Source organism: Cibotium barometz, chromosome 4 (genome assembly GCF_041138505.1).
Source record: "Cibotium barometz isolate CiBa-2024 chromosome 4, ASM4113850v1, whole genome shotgun sequence".
Taxonomy (NCBI): Eukaryota; Viridiplantae; Streptophyta; class Polypodiopsida; order Cyatheales; family Cibotiaceae; genus Cibotium; species Cibotium barometz.
The window spans coordinates 6,096,453-6,115,524 of record NC_141049.1 but is presented as its reverse complement, the minus strand read 5'-3'; the positions used below and the strand labels follow the sequence as shown (position 1 = coordinate 6,115,524).

The 19,072-nt window shown below is 47.5% G+C and overlaps 1 protein-coding gene across 7 annotated transcripts in view; it reads left to right on the top strand.

Moving 5' to 3' along the window:
• LOC147638831 (uncharacterized) overlaps positions 1-19,072 on the top strand; it is a 178,871-nt gene that overhangs the window by 89,779 nt on the left and 70,020 nt on the right. The gene's annotated exons all lie outside the window — the stretch shown is intronic.

Sequence of the window (19,072 nt, the reverse complement as noted above, 5' to 3'; positions counted from 1 at the left end):
ATAAATCTGGTGTCGGCTGGATGAGTGTGTACTCTCCGGGCACCGGCATCTTGTACATATAAATACTTTTGTTGGTAATAAAGATACCTTGGAGGGGGGGGGGGTGTGCCCAACTTTAGCTCCTAGTGTGTCATGTGCAAGTTGGTTTATGTTTGCAGGATGTATATGCTCATGTAATGTTTCACAATGATGGTAATCATGTATATGCCAGGAATGGTTGATGTATGTATGCTATTTTGGTAGTGAATAGGTTCCGTATACACGTGCCTGTTTGTGACAAATGGACTGCCTTGCCGAACTGAGCGGGAAAGGGGAAATCTGTCACCTCGGGTCCCCTGAATGAGGAGTTGGCTATGCAAGGCTGAGTAGAGTCGTGAAACCCCATGAATCCACTCCATGGGAAATCCCATCTGGCTCATCATGTCCTCCAAAAAGCTCCAATCCACCCTATCGTATACTTTCTTAAAATCTAGGAGAAGGACAATGAGGTCCTATTGCCGTATCCTGGCCGAAGCTGTCGCCTCCCAGAAGGTAAATATGTTGTCCAAGATGCTCCTATCCTGAACAAAGCCATTATGAGTGTCATGGATCGAGTCTGGGAGAAAAGGCTGAAGTCCTTTGCTGATGGCCTTGCAAATATCTTATAGGCTGGTCCCAAGCAGAGGGATGGGTCTCCATTGCCGAATCTCCAATCTATTACCACCCTCCTTGGGAATTAAGTGAATCAAGCCCTCTGAGAGCCTCTCTGGCATGGCACCTGTAATCATAATCTCATTGAAGGCAGGTCGAAGGCCACCTTCCATGAGGTCCCAATGGCGAAGAAAGGAGACTGGAAGCCCATCTGCCCTTGGGCATTTTCCCCTGGGAAGTGCCGTGAATACCTTCGCCAACTCCTCAGTAGTAAATGGTGTCAATAAAAATGACTGAAGAGAAGGGGAAACCACCTCCCTTGTATGCCGCCAGACCCTCTTGCGTGCCTCCACCACTCGTGAAGATTCTGGGGCACCAGTGAGGAGGGATCGAAAAAAGTCCGTGGCAATGGCTCTCACCTGAGGGGGATCGGAAACAATAGCTCCATCCTGGCCAAGGGACTTGCAAATACCATCTCTCCTCTTGGGGGTCCAGCTATCTCAAAGAAATCCCGCGTGACTCTGTCGCCTGCTTGTGTCCAGAAAGAGGCCCTAGCATGATATTTGTAATGCAACGTCCTGTCCTCTATGGATCTAATCTCCGTGCGAGCGGTGGCGAGCTAACTCTTGATCCACTGGCTATGCGGGGACCTCTCCTGAAGTCGCTATAAAGAGGCAAGATGACTCCTTAAACTCCTCTCCTGCTCCCAGAAACCCCTCTAATCTGCTCTGGGCTGCCTCTTGCAAGAAACTGTCGATCTCCCCTAAGCCCTCATCCAATGTGCACACAGTAGAGCCTTAAAGGAAATCCAACCTCGCCCATATCTGCTCTATCTTGCTGCATATCTCGAGGTCCTAGATGAGGCTGTCCAGAATCCTCGAGCTCACATGCCTGTCATGCCTCCCAATAACTGGGACGTGATGAGAAAAGGAAGTACCTTCCAAAACTCCAATCATACCCCCTTGGTTGCAAGCCCACTCATCAACATAAAACCTGTCAAGTCTAGAGAGGTTGGGGCCGGTGCTCCTCCTATCTGATCTCGAGAAGTAGAGGCTCATGGGGCTACGTCCAAACTCCGGAAGATGCCAAGGGTCTTGTCCTCTGACTGTGAGAATCATCTCCTCCCAGGCTGAGTACTCTACTCCTGAAACTGTGGCCATGCCACCTCGAAGCCTGTCCTCTGCTGCCTGTGTCATGTTAAAGTCACCGCCCAAGCACCAAAAGTCAGCCTGAGGGAGGGCTTGCCATACTGAGCTCCAGAGGGGGGCTCTACCTGCAGCACCGTTCGGAGCATAGATGTTGAGGAAGCCAACGCTATCCTCTCCAATAGTAATCCTCCCGAATGTCATGTTGATTAGGGGATTTGAGGGGAAGCATGATGGAAGGGGGGCTATGATTTGCAATGGAGGTGAAAAATTTGGGAAAAGTATGAAATTGGGCTCCTAGTGAACAATTTCAGCAATTGGGTGCACAATTACTTGAAATTGAAAAGCCAAATGAGAAATTCGGGATAATATCAAGTGAAATTGGAAGGGGGCGGGGGGGTGGGATAATCACATAGATGGTCTGTAATGCTAAGTGTGATCACCTCCTTTATCCGTGAGAAAAGGGCTAGGTTGCCAGAGCCTCAAGAAAGCTTCTCGCCGCTTTTGCATGCGGTCAGAGCCACCCTGCAACTTCCCCATCTGACCACAGAGGGTATGAATGATATTGGGCCAAATGCTCTTGATGGACTTTGTAGGCGGAGTGTGGGTACCCTTGATGGCTTTAGCACACCATATGTGCCAGGTTGAAATGCTACTGCAAATCTCCCATCTCTGGCATGAGCCCGGTCTGTAGAGGTCAGTAGATTGTGACCAGTACTGCCGAAATGCGGAGGTGAGAAACCTGAAGGGCAAGCCCCCCACCATCCTCCTCATAATCCGTGACAATCCTAGCCTTTGTGGCCCAAGCGATGGTGCCCCAAGTAATGATCCGGGTCGAGGCTCTATCCATCGTGAAGATGCGGAGAATCCATTGCCAAACCCTTGAGCCTTCAGGCAGTCCCAAAGACAATGTTGCTGAGACTCCTGAGGGTGGCTGTGCCTCGTGCAAGCTGCTGGTCGACCTCCAATGGCCAACCACCTGCCCACTGCCAAGTTCCTGTGTGCCATCAGCCATAGAAAGAGGGTGATCTTGCAAGGCCGAAAATTGTCCTAGAGCCTCTTCCAAATATCTGATAGAAAGCGTTGTGAGAGGCCTTGTGACTGGCAATGTATTGTTGGTGCCGGAGTGCCATCAATCTCTGGCATCTTAATTCTGCGGCCTAACCACGTTGTGTACTCAAAGAAGGGGGCATTAAAAGTCTCCTCCCGATTAGCAGGATCACTCGCCCGGGTCCCATTAGAGGCACGTGAGAGATTGGCACTCCCATATCCATAACCGCCAGAATCTCTCATTGACCACCTTGGCCGGTGGTGGATCTATATGCCACTCCCATGCCTGAAATCTAATCACCCTCACCCTCTGTAAGGTGCAGCCAATGAATTCCTCCAAGGGGGGCTCGGATCTCTCTAGTCTGCCATGGGATCGAATAGAAAAAGTGAGCAAACCACTGTCCTCATCTGCACTGTGGACTGTCACTAGAATATCATGCAAGGTAAACACTCCTAGCCATAGTGGGGGAGTTGAGTTTGGGATGGAAGTCAGCCACTCCTGAGGAATAGCAGAGTCGATGTCTGTCACGACCTTGTGAATTTGTACAAGCGTATGGGCATGGTGGTCAGTATGAGGGACACAAGTGTGCAGGACATTTATTGAATGTTCAGACTTGGGGCAAGGGTGACATTAGGAATTATTAAAGTCCCTTTCATAACCCATGGGGGGAGGACAATGGTTTGGAGGGGACAAAGGGTTAAGAACCCAATAAAATAAAAGAACCCCTTTTTGGGGAGCATCGTGGCCCATTTGGGGGTATACGTTATTTTTGGAGGACTTTTTCTTTTTGGGAAAATTGAGCTGCAGTTGCACGTCTCTCTTTTTCACGCTTTTGGAAAAAAAGAAGAAGTTGGCGGGCAGTTTTGCAGGTGGCGCACAGGGGCTGAACAGCACATGGGGGCTCTTTCTCTCTCTGGCTGGAGTCGGCTGCTGCTGCACGCGGAGGAGCTTTCACCCATGGAAGGGCTGGCGGCTGGGCTGCGGGAAACGGAGGGCTGACCAGGCCGGCAGGCAGGACTGTTTCTCTCTCTCTCTCTCTCTTGTTAAGAGTCGGGCAGCCACAGGGCTCTTCCTTTCAAAACAACAGGTCAGCAAGCTGAACCGCCTTGTCTCTCTCTCTTGCAAGGAGGCGGGGCTGGACTGAGCATGCTCTCTCTTTTGCGTGGATGCAAGTGAGCTGGCTGCAGGAGGTGCACAGAAGAACTGCAGGAAGGCTTCTCACGCATTCTCTCTTTTCCTCTTTCTTCCGGCTCGTGGGTTGTTCGCGAGTGCTACTCCTGGTCTCTTGTAAGAGGAGGGATTTGCAGCCTAAGAGGACAGAAACAGGAGTATATTTAGCATGTTTTTGGAAGACTACGAACTGATGTATGGCTGTGTTTTTGGCTATGTGCATGGGCCAGTTAGAAACGTATTCAAGGCCTTGTGGATGTACTATCTTGGCTGATTAGAGTTGAATAACAGTGGTGTTTTGGGGCATAGGGTTGTGTGAAACCTCTATGCCAAGAGGTCCAGGGGACTGGCAGTTTGGTCATGCATATGTATAAGCCATGAATTGCCATGATGTATTCAGCTAAACTCTTCCATTGAATTTGAATAAAGAAATACCGAAAGGGGCGCTGATTAGAGTTGAATAACAGTGTGGTGTTTTGGGGCTCAGGGCTGTGTGAAACCTCTATGCCAAGAGGTCCAGAGGACTGGCAGTTTGGTCATGCATATGTATAAGCCATGAATGGCCATGATGTATTCAGTTAAACTCTTCCATTGAATTTGAATAAAGAAATACTGAAAGGGGCGCCAAGCTTTGGGGCCAATAGGTGTCGCTGTTCTTTTTGTGTAGGAGCACTCTAGCTCCCTTTTATTTGTCTTATTTACTGGATTACAACTGTGTTTGGGTGACTACTAGTCTACCGCACTTTGGTTTCTACCAGAGGCCGGTTTCAAGGTTCCGTTGCCGGGACCATCACCAACTTTCTTAAGGGGGTGAGCTCGTGGTTGTCTCGAGGAAAGTCGTCGTTGAAAATTTCAGCAAGATGTCAGACTATGAGGATGACTACGATTATGATAATGAGGAAGAGCAGGAGACCACTCCTGAGGGGACTAAGTTTGAGGATTTACTTGCAGGAGAACAGGCTGCAAAAGATGCACGTTATGAGGATGTAACGGAGCCAGAAGCTATGCCAAGTAAAGAGGAAGATGATGCCCAATTCAAAGCCCGTTTGGCAGGGGCAGTGGATGTGCTCATGCAGCTCACTCAAAGTGAGAAGTTTGCTGAATTTATGAGAGCCCCTTTTGAGAGTGAGAACAAGAAGAAGGTGCGTTCTAGGAACCCACCTCAGGGCAATAGTGGTGCCTTCCCACAGGATCCTGCTTTTAGACAGTTTTCCAACATGCAGAACACTTATGGTGCAAACCCACAGAGTTCCTTTTTCGGGCAGCCACCTATTCCGCAGCAAACAATGCATCCATGCTATTTTGGCGGCGGTTCTGTGTTCCAACCTATGACTGGGGGTTACCCTCAAGGAGGCATGGGAATGCAAGAGAATTTTGGAGCTAGTTTGCAGCCTAGCATGCAAGGCAACATGTATGGTGGTATGCAGCTCGGAATGCAAGGGAATATGTATGGGGGTATGCAGCCCAGAATGCAAGGAAACATGTATGGGGGCATGCAGCCCAGTATGCATAGTGGCATGTTTGGAAACATGGGAGGATCAGCAAGATTGCATGGTATGCAAGGTGTGGGAACTGGCAATGTTGACCCTAGTATGGATATGAATGCAGGGGGTAGCAATCTTGTGAAGCCACTTCCTTATGATAATCTAACGCCTATAGGTAAGGTGAAGGATTATAAGGAAGGGCAAGCTGCAGTGAAATTTTACACATTCAGTGGAGCCAAAGACACTCTTAAGGCTCTTACCTTTTTACAGCAGTTTGATGCTGCTTTTGCTGGTGGAAATTAGACGGAATCCTCGAAAGTGAGAAAAGCTGCGACTTTTTTTTTTCCCAGAAAGGAGACTTCTATTAAGTATGAAATTTTTTTACAAAATGGAGATTTCACACCAAGTAAGGTGGAGATCTCAACCAATCAGGAGCCCTGTGCTGCGACTTTTCTCAAGGGCAATGCATTGCAGTGGTGGTCCACTCTTCTTTTGTTGCAGGGCATAGCATCATCTACTTGGGTACAGTTTAAACAAGTGTTCTCTTCCGTGTGGCTCACATATACATTTGACGTGGATGTAGTGACAGCATGGCATAAGTTGAATGTATCGAAATGTGAGAATCTTGAGGATTACGACAAGAAGTTTTGGGAAACTCTCTTCCAGTTACTTCTTATCGTGCAGTGTCACTGTCTGAGCAGGTTGAGAAGTATTGTTCTGGGTTGTTTAAGGAAGTGCGTGACTATTGCATTAAGACCCAAATAACAAATATGTCGTAGATGATAGAGAATGCCATGACGGCAAATGCCTTACTCACTGAGGTTTCAATTGGATTTAAGGGCAACAAAAGCACTGGCAAGAAAACTGAGAAGTCAGGACATGCATCTCGGGATGCAACAGTGCCTGCAGAGAAGCGGTGTAAGATGTTACCAATGCCCAAGAGAACTGTTGAGGAGAAGCAAGCTTTGTTGGATGCCAAGAAATGCTTTTTCTATACCGAAGAGAGACATATGTCTTTCAATTGTCCCAAGCGTAAGTCCAACAAGGACTCTGACACTGAAGGTGAGCCCAAGTCTAAGAAAGCAAAGCCTTCTGTAGGGTTTGTTCGTGATCTTGTTGGGGAACAGCCAGCAGGTGGTGAGGAGACTAAGTTGTGTAGAGCATGGGGCAAAATTAGAGATTAGAATGCTTTGATTTTCTTTGACACAGGTGCTAGAGCCAACTTTATCTCACCAGATTTGGCTGGCAGATTGGGAATCCGTGCAGAGGAGACGGGGCCTTTGGATGAGGCTAATATGGCTTGTACAGAACCTGTTACCCCTATTATTGGGAAGCTGAGGCTTCATGTGCAGGGTTATGTGGACAGTGAGGAATTCTATATCATGCCACCTGATGGTTGTGATGTTTTGTTGGGTATGCCATGGTGCCATAGAGTACATGCGGTGGTGGATACGTACAATAGGAAGATTACTTTGACTCAGAGGGAAAGAGCACATTTTGGATGTAAAGCTTAAAGGAGAATCTATTCCTATTGTATCGGCTTCGGCCATTTCATCAGTAATGAAAAAGCATCTTTCGGCATACTTGGTTTTTGTAGAGGATGCAAAAGATGATGAATCTCAATCTAATTTGTGTATGTTAGATAAAGATAGGAGTTCATTCCTACGTGAGTAGCAAGATTGCTTTTCCGAGTGATTGTCAGGAGAACTTCCTCCGCAAAGGCCAAAAGATCATGCTATGGATCATTCCGGGGAGTACCCCACCAAATAGACCGCCGTACCATGGTAGTGCAACCTAACAAGAGGAAATTATGAGCCAGGTATAAGAGTTGTTGAAAAAGGGGTTGATTCCGCCGAGCTCATCACCCTTTTGCTCACCTGTGCTCTTAGTCTAAAAGAAAGATGGTTCTTGGCGCATGTGTTTGGATTACTGGGCGCTAAACAAGAACACCATTAAGAATCGATTCCCTATTCCGAGGATCGATGACATATTGGACCGCTTACAGGACTCCACAGTCTTTAGTCGGATAGACTTGAAAAGCGGGTATCATCAAATACGAATTAGACCCGAGGATGTGCATAAGACAACATTTCGGACCACCTTTGGGCTATATGAGTTCTTGGTCATGCCCTTTGGCTTGACAAATGCTCTCGCCACCTTTAACAGGATGATGCACATGATTTTCCGGTCTCATAGAGTGTTTGTGGGCACATTCTTTGATGACATGATTGTGCATTCACGCTCAGAGGAGGAGCATAGGAAGCATTTGGCCACAGTGTTTGAAGAACTCCGGAAGCATAGGTTGGTCATAAATGGTAAGAAGAGTGAGTTCTTCTTGGAAGAAATACACTTCTTGGGGCACATCGTGTCTAAAGATGGAGTCCATATGGATTCTTTGAAATTAGAAGCAATTCTCAGTTGGCCAGATTTGAGGACCATGCATGATGTACATAGCTTTTTGGAAGTGTGTTTCTATTACAGGAGGTACATACGGTATTTTGCTTAGATTGCTTCGCCTTTTCATGCTCTAACAAAGAAGGGAACTCCGTTTCAATGGGCTGATTGGGAAATTGCAGCCTTTAAAAAGCTTTTAAAAAAAGCTTACTTCGGATCCCTTATTGGTACTACCGGATCTCCGAAAGGCTTTTGTTGTCCAGTGTGATTCATGTGGGAAGAACATTGGGGCAGTTCTCGTGCAGGAAGGACATGTGACAGCCTATGAGAGTCGCATATTAGAGAATGCCAACAAGCTTTTACAGGTCTATGAGAAAGAGATGTTGGCTGTAATTCATGCTCTTTCTACATGGAAACACTATTTGCTTGGGATCGATTTCACTGTGCAGACAGATCATCCCCGCGATCGGTGAACGTCCTGAGTAACCACCTGCCATAGTACAAGCTCACAATTGGCATATATACAAATGGAAGACAATGTGTAAGACAATGACTATATAACGATTTCACTACTTGAATTGTGTTGTAATCACCTTGCAAAAGGATCGCTATGCTCAATAGTATATTGGATGGGATTCTCGTCCGCATCCAACTCGTATGGCGAGGTTTCCTCCTACGGTCCCGGGTCCAAGAAGATATTGTTTCTCACCTCGAAACCTAAACAATCTGCTGCTACCTGGCCTCCCCACCTGTCATACTTTGGACGATTGGATGTACTCTCACTGGGATGTGTGAAGATGGGATGACCAAAACAGAGACCTATGTGCACACACTAGTAAGTACAGACCTTGTGTTAGTTCCTCACGCAAACTAAACTTTCTGAGAAGCATATGAGATGGGCCAACTTTTTGTCTATGTTCCACTTTTAGATTGTACATGCGGAAGGCAAAAAGAATGTTGTGGCAGATGCTTTGTCATGCAAGCCACAGGTCTTAGCAATTTCACTTGCTTATGATCATGAGCTTGATGAGATGAAAGAGCAGTATGCGCAGGATGAGGATTTTGGCAGGGTCTATGATCAGATGTCTGAATGTCTGAGGGTCAGCCGCATGATTATTATACTCTCAGGGATGGCTTTTTATTGATGCATGGTAGATTGTGTGTTACTAGGCAGTTACGGCTCAAAGTTATGATTGAAAGTCATGCTTCACCGTATGCAGGTCATAGGGACATTGAGGCCACGGTAAAGGCAGTTGAGGCTTTCTTTTATTGGCCGGCCTTGAGAAGGGATGTTGATGCTTTTGTTAGGCAATGCATTGTATGTCAGAAGGTGAAGGTTGACTGTTAGAAGACACCAGGGTTACTTCAGCCTTTACCTATTTCAGATAGACCATGGGAGAGCATTGCCATGGATTTTATATTTGATCTCCAAGGACACAAACGGGGAATGATGGCATTTGGACTATCATATGCAGGTTCAGTAAGCAGGGTCATTTCATTCCCGTGCGTAAGAAGATCAAAGTTAATCACATGGTGAAGTTGTTCATGGTGGCAAACATCTTCAAGTATTATCATTAGTGATCGTGATCCATGGATGACGAGTTTATTTTGGAGAGGGTTGTTTAACAACATGGGTACAACTCTCAAGTTTTCATCATCGTTTCATGCACAGACCAATGGACAGTCGGAAGACACTAATTCCACAGTGTTAGATCTTCTCAAGTGCTGTGTGTCAAAGCACAAGCAACAATGGGAAAAGTATCTTCCTTTGGTAGAGTTCGCTTACCAACACCATCCATACCTCGACGGGCAAGGCGCCTTTTGAGTTTGTGGAAGGAGGTAAGAAGGTACCACCCATTTTGCACACAAAGGATAAGATCCTTGTTGACTAGTATGTAGAGAACATGGATGAAGCTTATAGGAGAGTTAAGTTGGCACTCCAAAAAACTCAACAAAAGCAAAAGAAAGCAACAGACCGTCACAGGCGTGCATTAGAGTTTGCATTGGGTTACTGGGTTCTTTTGCGATTTGAGAAAGCTAGGCTCAAGAAGATGAAGGATAAAGAGCGCTTATTTCCTAAGTTGAGAATGGGCTATTATGGACCTTTTCAGGTATTGGAAAAGATCGGTCATTTTTGGAGGACTTTCTTTTTGGGAAAATCGAGCTGCAGTTGCACGTCTCTCTTTTTCACGCTTTTGGAAAAAAAGACGCAGCTGGCGGGCAGTTTTGCAGGCGGCACACAGGGGCTGAACAACACGTGGGGGCTCTTTCTATCTCTAGCTGGAGTGAGCTGCGGCTGCACGTGGTGGAGCTTTCACCCATTGAAGGGCTGGCGGTTGGGCTGTACGAAATGGAGGGTTGAATAGGCCAGCGGCCAGGACTGTCTCTCTCTCTCTCTCTCTCATTATGCAGCTTTGCATATCATGATTGTATACTCCATGCATATAGCTTTGCATTTCTCCTAGTAGTAGAGCTCCATCCCCCGCACACCCAGATTCAACTTTTTTTTTTGTTCAGTACTTTTTCATTTTGTTGGGATGACAGAGGATACCCCATACAGGTACTCCGATTTGTCTCATAGGCCGAGTTCGGTCTTTTGGAAGACGTTAATAAAATCTTTCTTTCTTTCTTTCTTTCTCTCTCTCTCTCATTATGCAGCGAGAGAGGCATATCCACATACTCAGCCTGGACAGAGACTTTACATGATGCAGCGAGAGAGGCATATCCACATACTCAGCCTGGACAGAGACAGCGTTCTAGATGTATGCCCCAGAATAGTTGGTATGATGAGGAGTGCAGAGAGACCAGAGCCCAACTGCAGCGGGAGGTTGCTTTGGGAGTCACTACTCACCGACAGTCACGTATTGCCTTCCGACGCCTTGTGCGAAGGAAGAAGCGGGCCTTCCTTGCTCAGCTAGAGCAGGAATTATACCAGCTGTTCTTGAGCCAGGATTCGAGGGAGGCTTGGCGTCTGTTTCATGAGTCCTCCCCTGCTTTGGCCATCACTTCTACAGAGGTCTGGGGTAGTTATGCAGCATCTCTATATACAGTTCCTGGACAGACACCTTTTCCTGACCCGCCAGCACCATGCCCACAGACATGTACTTTCTTTACCGCAGAGATGGTAAGGAAGGCCATTGATAGGATGAAGACTGGGAGAACATATGATCATGATGGATTGGTCGCTGAGCACTTTATTCATGCGAGAGACATGCTGGCAGAGCTTCTAGCAGTGATGTTCAGTCGTGCTATGTGCGAAGGCTTACCCGAGACTTGGAGTATGTCCACCATCGTGCCTATCTTCAAGTCAGGGGACCCTATGGAGCCAGGTAATTATCGCACTATTATGATTGGTCACACACTAGCACGATTGTATGCATCCATTCTTGAGCAGCAGTTGAGTAGATGGGCAGAGAGAGTTGGCATTCGAGCAGAGGGACAGGCAGGGTTCAGGAGAGGTTTCTCTACTCTTGACCACATCTTGACTCTGTGGGCCATTATTGAGGAGGGCAGGTCGCATGGGCGACGGATTTATTGTAGCTTTGTGGACTTCTGCAAAGCATTTGATACAGTGCCCAGAGCCAGATTGATGAGGCGATTACAGGAGATGGGGGTACCCACAGAGCTCATATGGGGGATTATGGCTTTATATAGATCAGTTGCAGGACAGGTACGCACCCCAGAGGGGGTCTCTACTTTGGTTCACTCCACTATAGGAGTGAAGCAAGGTTGCCCGTTATCTCCTTCACTGTTTGGTATGTATGTGGATGAGGCTTCTGACTACATTGAGAGATTGGGGGACAGAGGAGCCCAGCTAGCAGGTACATGGATCCCACTATTGTTATATGCTGATGATATTGTGTTGATCTCTGACTCCCCTGAGGGTATGCAGCGTCATCTGGATGCTTTACATGAGTTTGCACATGATAGTGGATTGTCTGTCAACCTTGGCAAAACCAAGGTTATGGTGTTTAACACCATGCCACAGTGGGTTAGGCGATCAGCTCCCACATTTACATATGGGCAGGAGATTGTGGAGTATACAGATGCATATACATATCTTGGGGTAGTATTCAGTGGGCCAGTGTTTTCGATGAGGAGAGCAGCAGAGACTAGATTGAGTAGAGCACATGCAGCCCTGGGTGGTTTGGAGAGGATGTGTTCGCAGGTTCAGTTTCAGGAACCTCGAACGAAACTTTGGCTTTTTGACACTCTAGTGACATCAGCTATGCTTTATGGAGTGCAGATATGGGGACCTTCAGTGGGCCATCACAACGCAGGCGGGTGGAGAGGTATGGAGAGGCCTTTGGTATCTATGATTGCTAGGATTATTAGAGCCAAGGCCGTGGTACCTCATGAGATTATTCGAGCAGAGCTGGCGGCTGCCCCTCTGGTGATTGAGGCTCTTACGAGATCAGTCTCCTACATACATGGCTTGTGGGATCTCCCCCGAGACAGATATGCACGCCTCGCCCTGGAGTCCTCCCGACAGTTAGCTTTACAGGGAGACACGGCTTGTTGGTATGGACAGATGACATCTTGGTTCCAGGCACATGGTTTTAGCATGGACAGATTGCCTCCCTTCCAGTATTCTCTGGAGGCACCCTCTCTCACTCTCACACGGACAGAGATTACCAGACTCATCCGTCAGGATTTAGTTCAGCTGGACATTAGGAGGACATGGATACAGCCGACTGAGGAGCTGGGCACGAAGATGGCTTTCTACAGAGAGCATTTTCTTCAGCTCATAGCAGATGGTTTTGTGATCAGACCCAGTTACATGGATGTACACTTGTCTCATGCAGTACGATGCGCTATTGGTCAGATTCGCACATCCTCACACCAGCTTGAGATTGAGATTGGCCGATATAGTGGTATACCAGCTGAGGCCAGGATATGCCGAGTATGCGATGGGGAGCCAGAGACAGAGCTGCATTATATATGCCATTGTATTGCATACTATGAGATACGTGGTCGTTTCCACTGTTTATTCAGAGAGGGTTTTGGACCACTTTCCAGAGTCATGGGGTACCAGGACCAGAGGTGTTTGGGATTGTTCTTGCTGGAGCTGTGGAGACATAGAGATAGCCTGCTTAGGCGCACAGAGAGCCAGACTCAGAGGCACATTACAGATTTCTTTAGTCCAGCCATCACTGCGCCAGATGGACCACAGCAGCAGCAGGACATGGATACCGCCCACACCAGGGGTACACTGATTGATCGTGCGGCTGAGCTTGGGTGGTTCAGACGCCCACGACTACGGAGGAGGGCATCCCAGCATAAACGGAGGTTGCAGCGGCAGATTCGGATTATTCTTGCGAGGCATGCCGGACACCCAGTCAGGGTGTTGACAACAGAGGATATTGAGGAGATCCGCCAGTGTCCGATGCGGCACATATTATGAGATGGAGGCACCTCCATAGTGTACCCCTCCGTCCCACATGATATTGTATCCCCTCACTATATTCCACTCACCTCCATAGCATACCCTCCCCTCACTATATTCCAGTTCCAGTTTCATTTTCTAGGTGCCAGTAGTATCATCTTTATTTTTCATTTTCTGGGTTTTTTTAATCCAGACATTGTATCAGATCCACCATGATGTAACTTTTGGTCTCATAGGTCATTATGGCCTTTTGAAGACGTTAATATAACATTTCATTTCATTTCATTTCATTTCATTAAGAGTCGGGCAGCCATAGGTGTGTTTTTGGCTATGTGCATGGGCCAGTTAGATGTGTATTCAAGGCCTCGGGGATGTACTATCTTGGCTGATTAAAGGTGAATAATAGTGTGGTGTTTTGGGGCACAAGGCTGTGTAAAACCTCTATGCCAAGAGGTGCAGAGGACTAGCAGTTTGGTCATGCATATGCATAAGCGATGAATGACTATGATGTATTCAACAAAGAAATACCGAAAGGGGCGCCAAGCTTTTGGGCCAACAGGTGTCGCTGTTGTTTTTGTGTAGGAGCACTCTAGCTCCCTTTTATTTGTCTTATTTAATGGATTACAACTGTGTTTGGGTGGCTGCTAGTCTACCGCACTTTGGTTTCTACTAGAGGCCGGTTTCAAGGGTCCGTTGCTTGAAACTGGCCTCTGGTAGAAACCAAAGTGCGGTAGACTAGCAGTCACCCAAACACAGTTGTAATCCAGTAAATAAGACAAATAAAAGGGAGCTAGAGTGCTCCTACACAAAAAGAACAACGACACCTCTTGGCCCCAAAGCTTGGTGCCCCTTTCGGTATTTCTCTATTCAAATTCAGTACTCGCAGAACTCCAGCACAAAAGTTTCTTCCGAATACTTAGAAGAAGAGGGGCGAACTGTTGATCCGGAGAGATGTCAATGCCCACCTGGCATCCAAGATAGCGAACTGGAGTGCCCTGCGGGATCCACTCGAAAGCCTCAACTGGAGGTAAGGTCGGGGCGGGTGCAGAGCATGCCCAAAAACCACACGACTTGTGCCAGTTGATCTGTGCTCTTGATGCCCGACAAAAGCTCTCGATCGCCTTCGCGAATCTTTGGAGATTCACCACATCTCCTGAAAGGTAAGCTTGTGTGTCATCTGCAAACTTTGAGTCTAGCAACTCCTCCTGAGAGAAATGAAAAGAAATGAAATGATATATTAACGTCTTCAAAAGGCCAAAATGACCTATGAGACCAAAAAGGTTACAACAATTGGTGGATCTGATACAATGTCTGTGTAAGAAAAGCTAAAAACAACTAACTGAAACTGAAATAACTATGAGGAAAAGTACGGTACCAGGAGCTCCTAATGGATAACATCTGGGAGGAAAACTCCAGCAACAAAGGTAAGCATCATACACATCACTATCCAAAGAAGTCTCTCATCGGTCGATGGCGGATATCCTCAATGTCCTCCATGGTGAGTACTCTGACTGGACGTCTCCCATGCCGTGCTAGTATGGTCCTGATCCTCTGTTGTAGTCTCCGCCGGTGTCGAGATGGGCCTCTCATCTTGGGGCGCCTGGACCGCCCCAGCTCTATAGCCCGATCAATCAGTGTACCTCTAGTGCGGCTATACTCTGGGGCTAGCTGCAATGCCTGCTGGCCTGACTGCTCAATCTCTGGTCGAAAGAAGTCTGTAATCTGCCTCTGCAGGTGTCTCTCCCTCTCTGATCCCCTCCCTCTCAAGAGACCCTCTCTATGTCTACGAAGCTCCAGCAAGTATAATCCGAGGCATCTCTGATCCTGGTATCTCATGACTCTAGAAAGTGGTCCGAAACCCTCTCTAGAGAGAGAGAGAGAGAGAGAGAGAGAGAGAGAGAGAGAGAGAGAGAGAGAGATGATGAAATGAAATGTAATGTTATATTAACGTCTTCAAAAGGCCAAAGTCACCTATGAGACCAAAGTTACAACCATGTGACATCTGATACACTATCTGGAAAAGAAAAGAAAGTGAAGGTAAGTATCTAGCCCTACAATACCTTAGTAGGGAGCATCCAAGCAACTAGGGAGAGTGGGAAGCTAATGCTAAATGAAACTGAAAAGTACAATGAACTAATAGTCTTACAGTTATAAGAACTGTAAGTAAGACTCGTAGATGATACTGAGTAGAAAATACTGGAAAATATATATCAAGTAGATCCATATATGCTGATCAGTTGAAATGCTGCTCTCTCCTCATATCAAATATCTCCACCATGGGGTTGTCTAGAATGGAGAGGTCGTAGAAGCGAGGTAGGCGCCTCTGATGCCAAGCAATAATGGCTCTGATCTAGCAATGGTGAGGATGCCATGGTCGGGATCCTGCTGGGCTTGGCCTGCGATCACGACATAAGAGGACTGCTCTATCAGTGGTGACTCCCTAGGAGCGTGGCCGGTGCCCTGAGGGCCCGATGGGGGAGGTATCAGAAGGTGTGTGGGCTGGTGTTGGTGCCGAAGAAATCTGTCAGGATCCTCTGTCTAGGTACATCATGGCTCAGTCTCCTGTCTGCCAAGAGGGTCTCTCTGTGTCTGCTGAGGTCAAGTAGGAACGATCCCAGGCATCTCTGATCCTCAAACTCCATGACCCTACGTAACGGCCCAAAACCCTCTTGGAAGAGGCAGTGATATCTCCCTCGGATCTCATAATAGACTGTACAGCGGAAAATGTAGTGGCTCCTGGTAGCATAGCTGACAAATGCGGTCATCTGAGATCTGATGCACATATCGCCCTGTCTCAATCTGCAGCTAGTGTGATGAGGTCCGGATCTGTCCAATGGCACAACGTATCCCATGTGATAGGTGTACATCCATGTACATCAGGCGAGTGATAAAATCATCTGATGAGAGGTGTAGAAAATGGCTTTTGTAATGAGCCATTTACTCACCTAAGGGCTCAAGGGAACTAGTCCATGTCCTCTCAGACGGTATCTATCCTAATCACGTGGTTCTGCTCTGAGCAGGTGAGATCCAAAAATGGACAATGCAGGCTATACTAAAAGGGTGGTAGTGTCTCTATCCGTAAACCATGTAGGTCAAACCATGATCTCATCTGAGCATACCAGCAATGAGTATCTCCATCCTCTACCAATTGTATGGATGAGGTCAATGCCAATCGGGAGTACCTCTGTTGAGGGAGGTCCCATAGCCGCTGCAAAAAGGTAAGTGCTTGGAAGAGGGCCTCGATCACTACTCGTGCGGCACCTAGCTCAGCCCAAACAATCTCATGTGGTACCGATGATTTGCTCCGAATCATGCGGGCAATCATCATAATTAGTGGTCTCTACATTTGCCTCCATCCCTCATCCGTCCCTCTCTGAGATCTGTGATGTATGGTGGGCCCCCAAATTGGAGCTCCGTACAGGAGGGTTGGTGTGACAAGTGTATCAAATAGCCACAATTTGGTACGTGGCTCTTGAAACTGTGTGTGTGCACACTGCCTCTCAAGTGCCTCCAAGGCTGCATGCCCTCGAGCTTATCTAGTTGCTGTTGCCTCCTTCAGGGAGAAACGCGGTCCTGTAAAAGTAACTCCCAAGTAGACCCATGACCTGATGTACTCAACTGGCTCCCCTCGGAAAGTGAACTGAGGCTTTGATCTCATCACCCATGCCTGTGTGGTGTTAAACACCATAACCTTGGTTTTCCGAAGGTTCACTGTCAGATCACTATCGGCACAAAATGCCTATAATGCATCCAGATGTCTCTGTAATCCCTCCGGAGAGTCTGAGATTAGAACAATATCATCAACATATAACAAGATGGGTATCAACACCCCTGCTAGGCATTCCCCTGGGCCTCCAATCTGTCTACATAATCGGAGACCACATCAATGTACAGTCCAAAGAGGGTGGGCGATAGCGGGCATCCTTGCTTCACCCCTATCGTGCTAATCACCATATCGGATAGTCCGCGTGGAGGTTGGACGCTGCGTGTCATAGACTCATACACAAAGCATATATCCCCCATTGCATATCCTCAGGTACCTCTAAGTCTAGCAATCTATGGATAAGCTTGGCACGTGGTACGGTATTGAAGGCTTTGCGGGAGTCCACAAAGCAGTGGTATACCCTTCTCTTCTATGCCCTGTCCTCTTCAAGAAGCGCCTGAAGTGTCAGTATGTGATCCGAGAGAGAGAGAGAGAGAGAGAGAGAGAGAGAGAGAAATGAAATGAAATGAAATGTTATATTAACGTCTTCAAAAGGCCATAATGACCTATGAGACCAAAAGTTACATCATGGTGGATCTGATACAATTTCTGGATAAAAAAACCTAGAAAATGAAAAATAAAGATGATACTACTGGCACCTAGAAAATGAAACTGGAACTGGAAGGTAAACAGAAACCCTTATAGGGTGTGAATATAGTGAGGGGGGGTACGCTATGGAGGTGAGTGGAATATAGTGAGGGGATACAATATCATGTGGGACGGAGGGGTACAATATGGAGGTGCCTCCATCTCATAATATGTGCCGCATCGGACACTGGCGGATCTCCTCAATATCCTCTGTGGTTAGCAGCCTGACTGGGTGTCCCGCATGCCTCGCAAGAATGGAATCTTGGCCGCTTGTGCGAGAGACGAGGCAGCAGTTGGTGGGGGGGGGGGTCCATCACTTTCCGTGTGGGTCCACACACAGATCACCGGGAGAAGAGGAAGGTATTCCTTTCTAAGGCCTGGGAAGCATACTGTCAGTGGGAAGCCGGACATGCCAGCTAGAGGGTCGGACACGGGGTTGAATCTGTGCTACCACCATGCATAGAAGGCCTGGGCCGTATGCAATGCAACGGAGCTCAGCTGCATGACACGATGTGATGCCGCTGGTGGCGAGTCGAACTCCAGTTGATAGTAGGCACGCCCTAGAGGATGAATGTCTATGATCTTTGCAGGCCCATCGATGAGGCTTGGCTCCAAAGATCTCTGAGGTGTCCGCATGCTGGGCGGCTACCGACAACCTTGCATACCAGAGCGGAGGCCTCTAATGATGCAATAGTTGAAGCGAGAAGCTGAAGATACGCTTCAGAAAAATATAAGCAAGTAATGGTGTCTCGGTCGGGGTTGACGGAGCGGCTGCCATGGATTCCTCCTGAGGGTGAAGACCAGAAAAAGCCGAGACTTGCCGATAGGAGAAATCCCCAAGAACTGAGAGAACTGCCTGAAGATGACAGAGGAGGCGAAGGGAGCGGTGGAGAGGCTACTGAGACGGGAGGGGGAGACATGGGGGGTGGGGGGGGACATGCTGCGATCCCAATGAGGTGTGGGACTGATGGTTTGCTCTGGATCATACGGGAGAACATCATGACCTCAACTCACTGCCAATCCTCATCAGATAATCTGCCCCCCAAAAAGCTGCTCCATACATCAAGGCTGGTCTGAGGAGGGTGTGAAAAAGTCAACCCTTTGTCTTGGGCTCTTGGAAATCTACTTGGAAGCATTGCCACTCAAGTAAGCTCAAGGCTGCATATCCTAGTGTGCTGCCGGAGCCATGGTGAAACGTGGGCCATTGAAAGTGACACTAAGGTAATTAGATTAGACTGATTTCCGCCTCTACCAAGTACACTGCTTTTATAGCCTTGAGGTTCATCAACCTCATAGAATCACATTTAATGCATACTTATCCACCCTTTATAAGAGCTGTTTTACACACACATACATACTAACACTCATAGGGACTGTTCACACACATGGACACACACACAGGTGGCTTTGAATCCCAACATTAGCTTAAATTTAGGGTCATAAATGCCTAAGTTCTGTGTG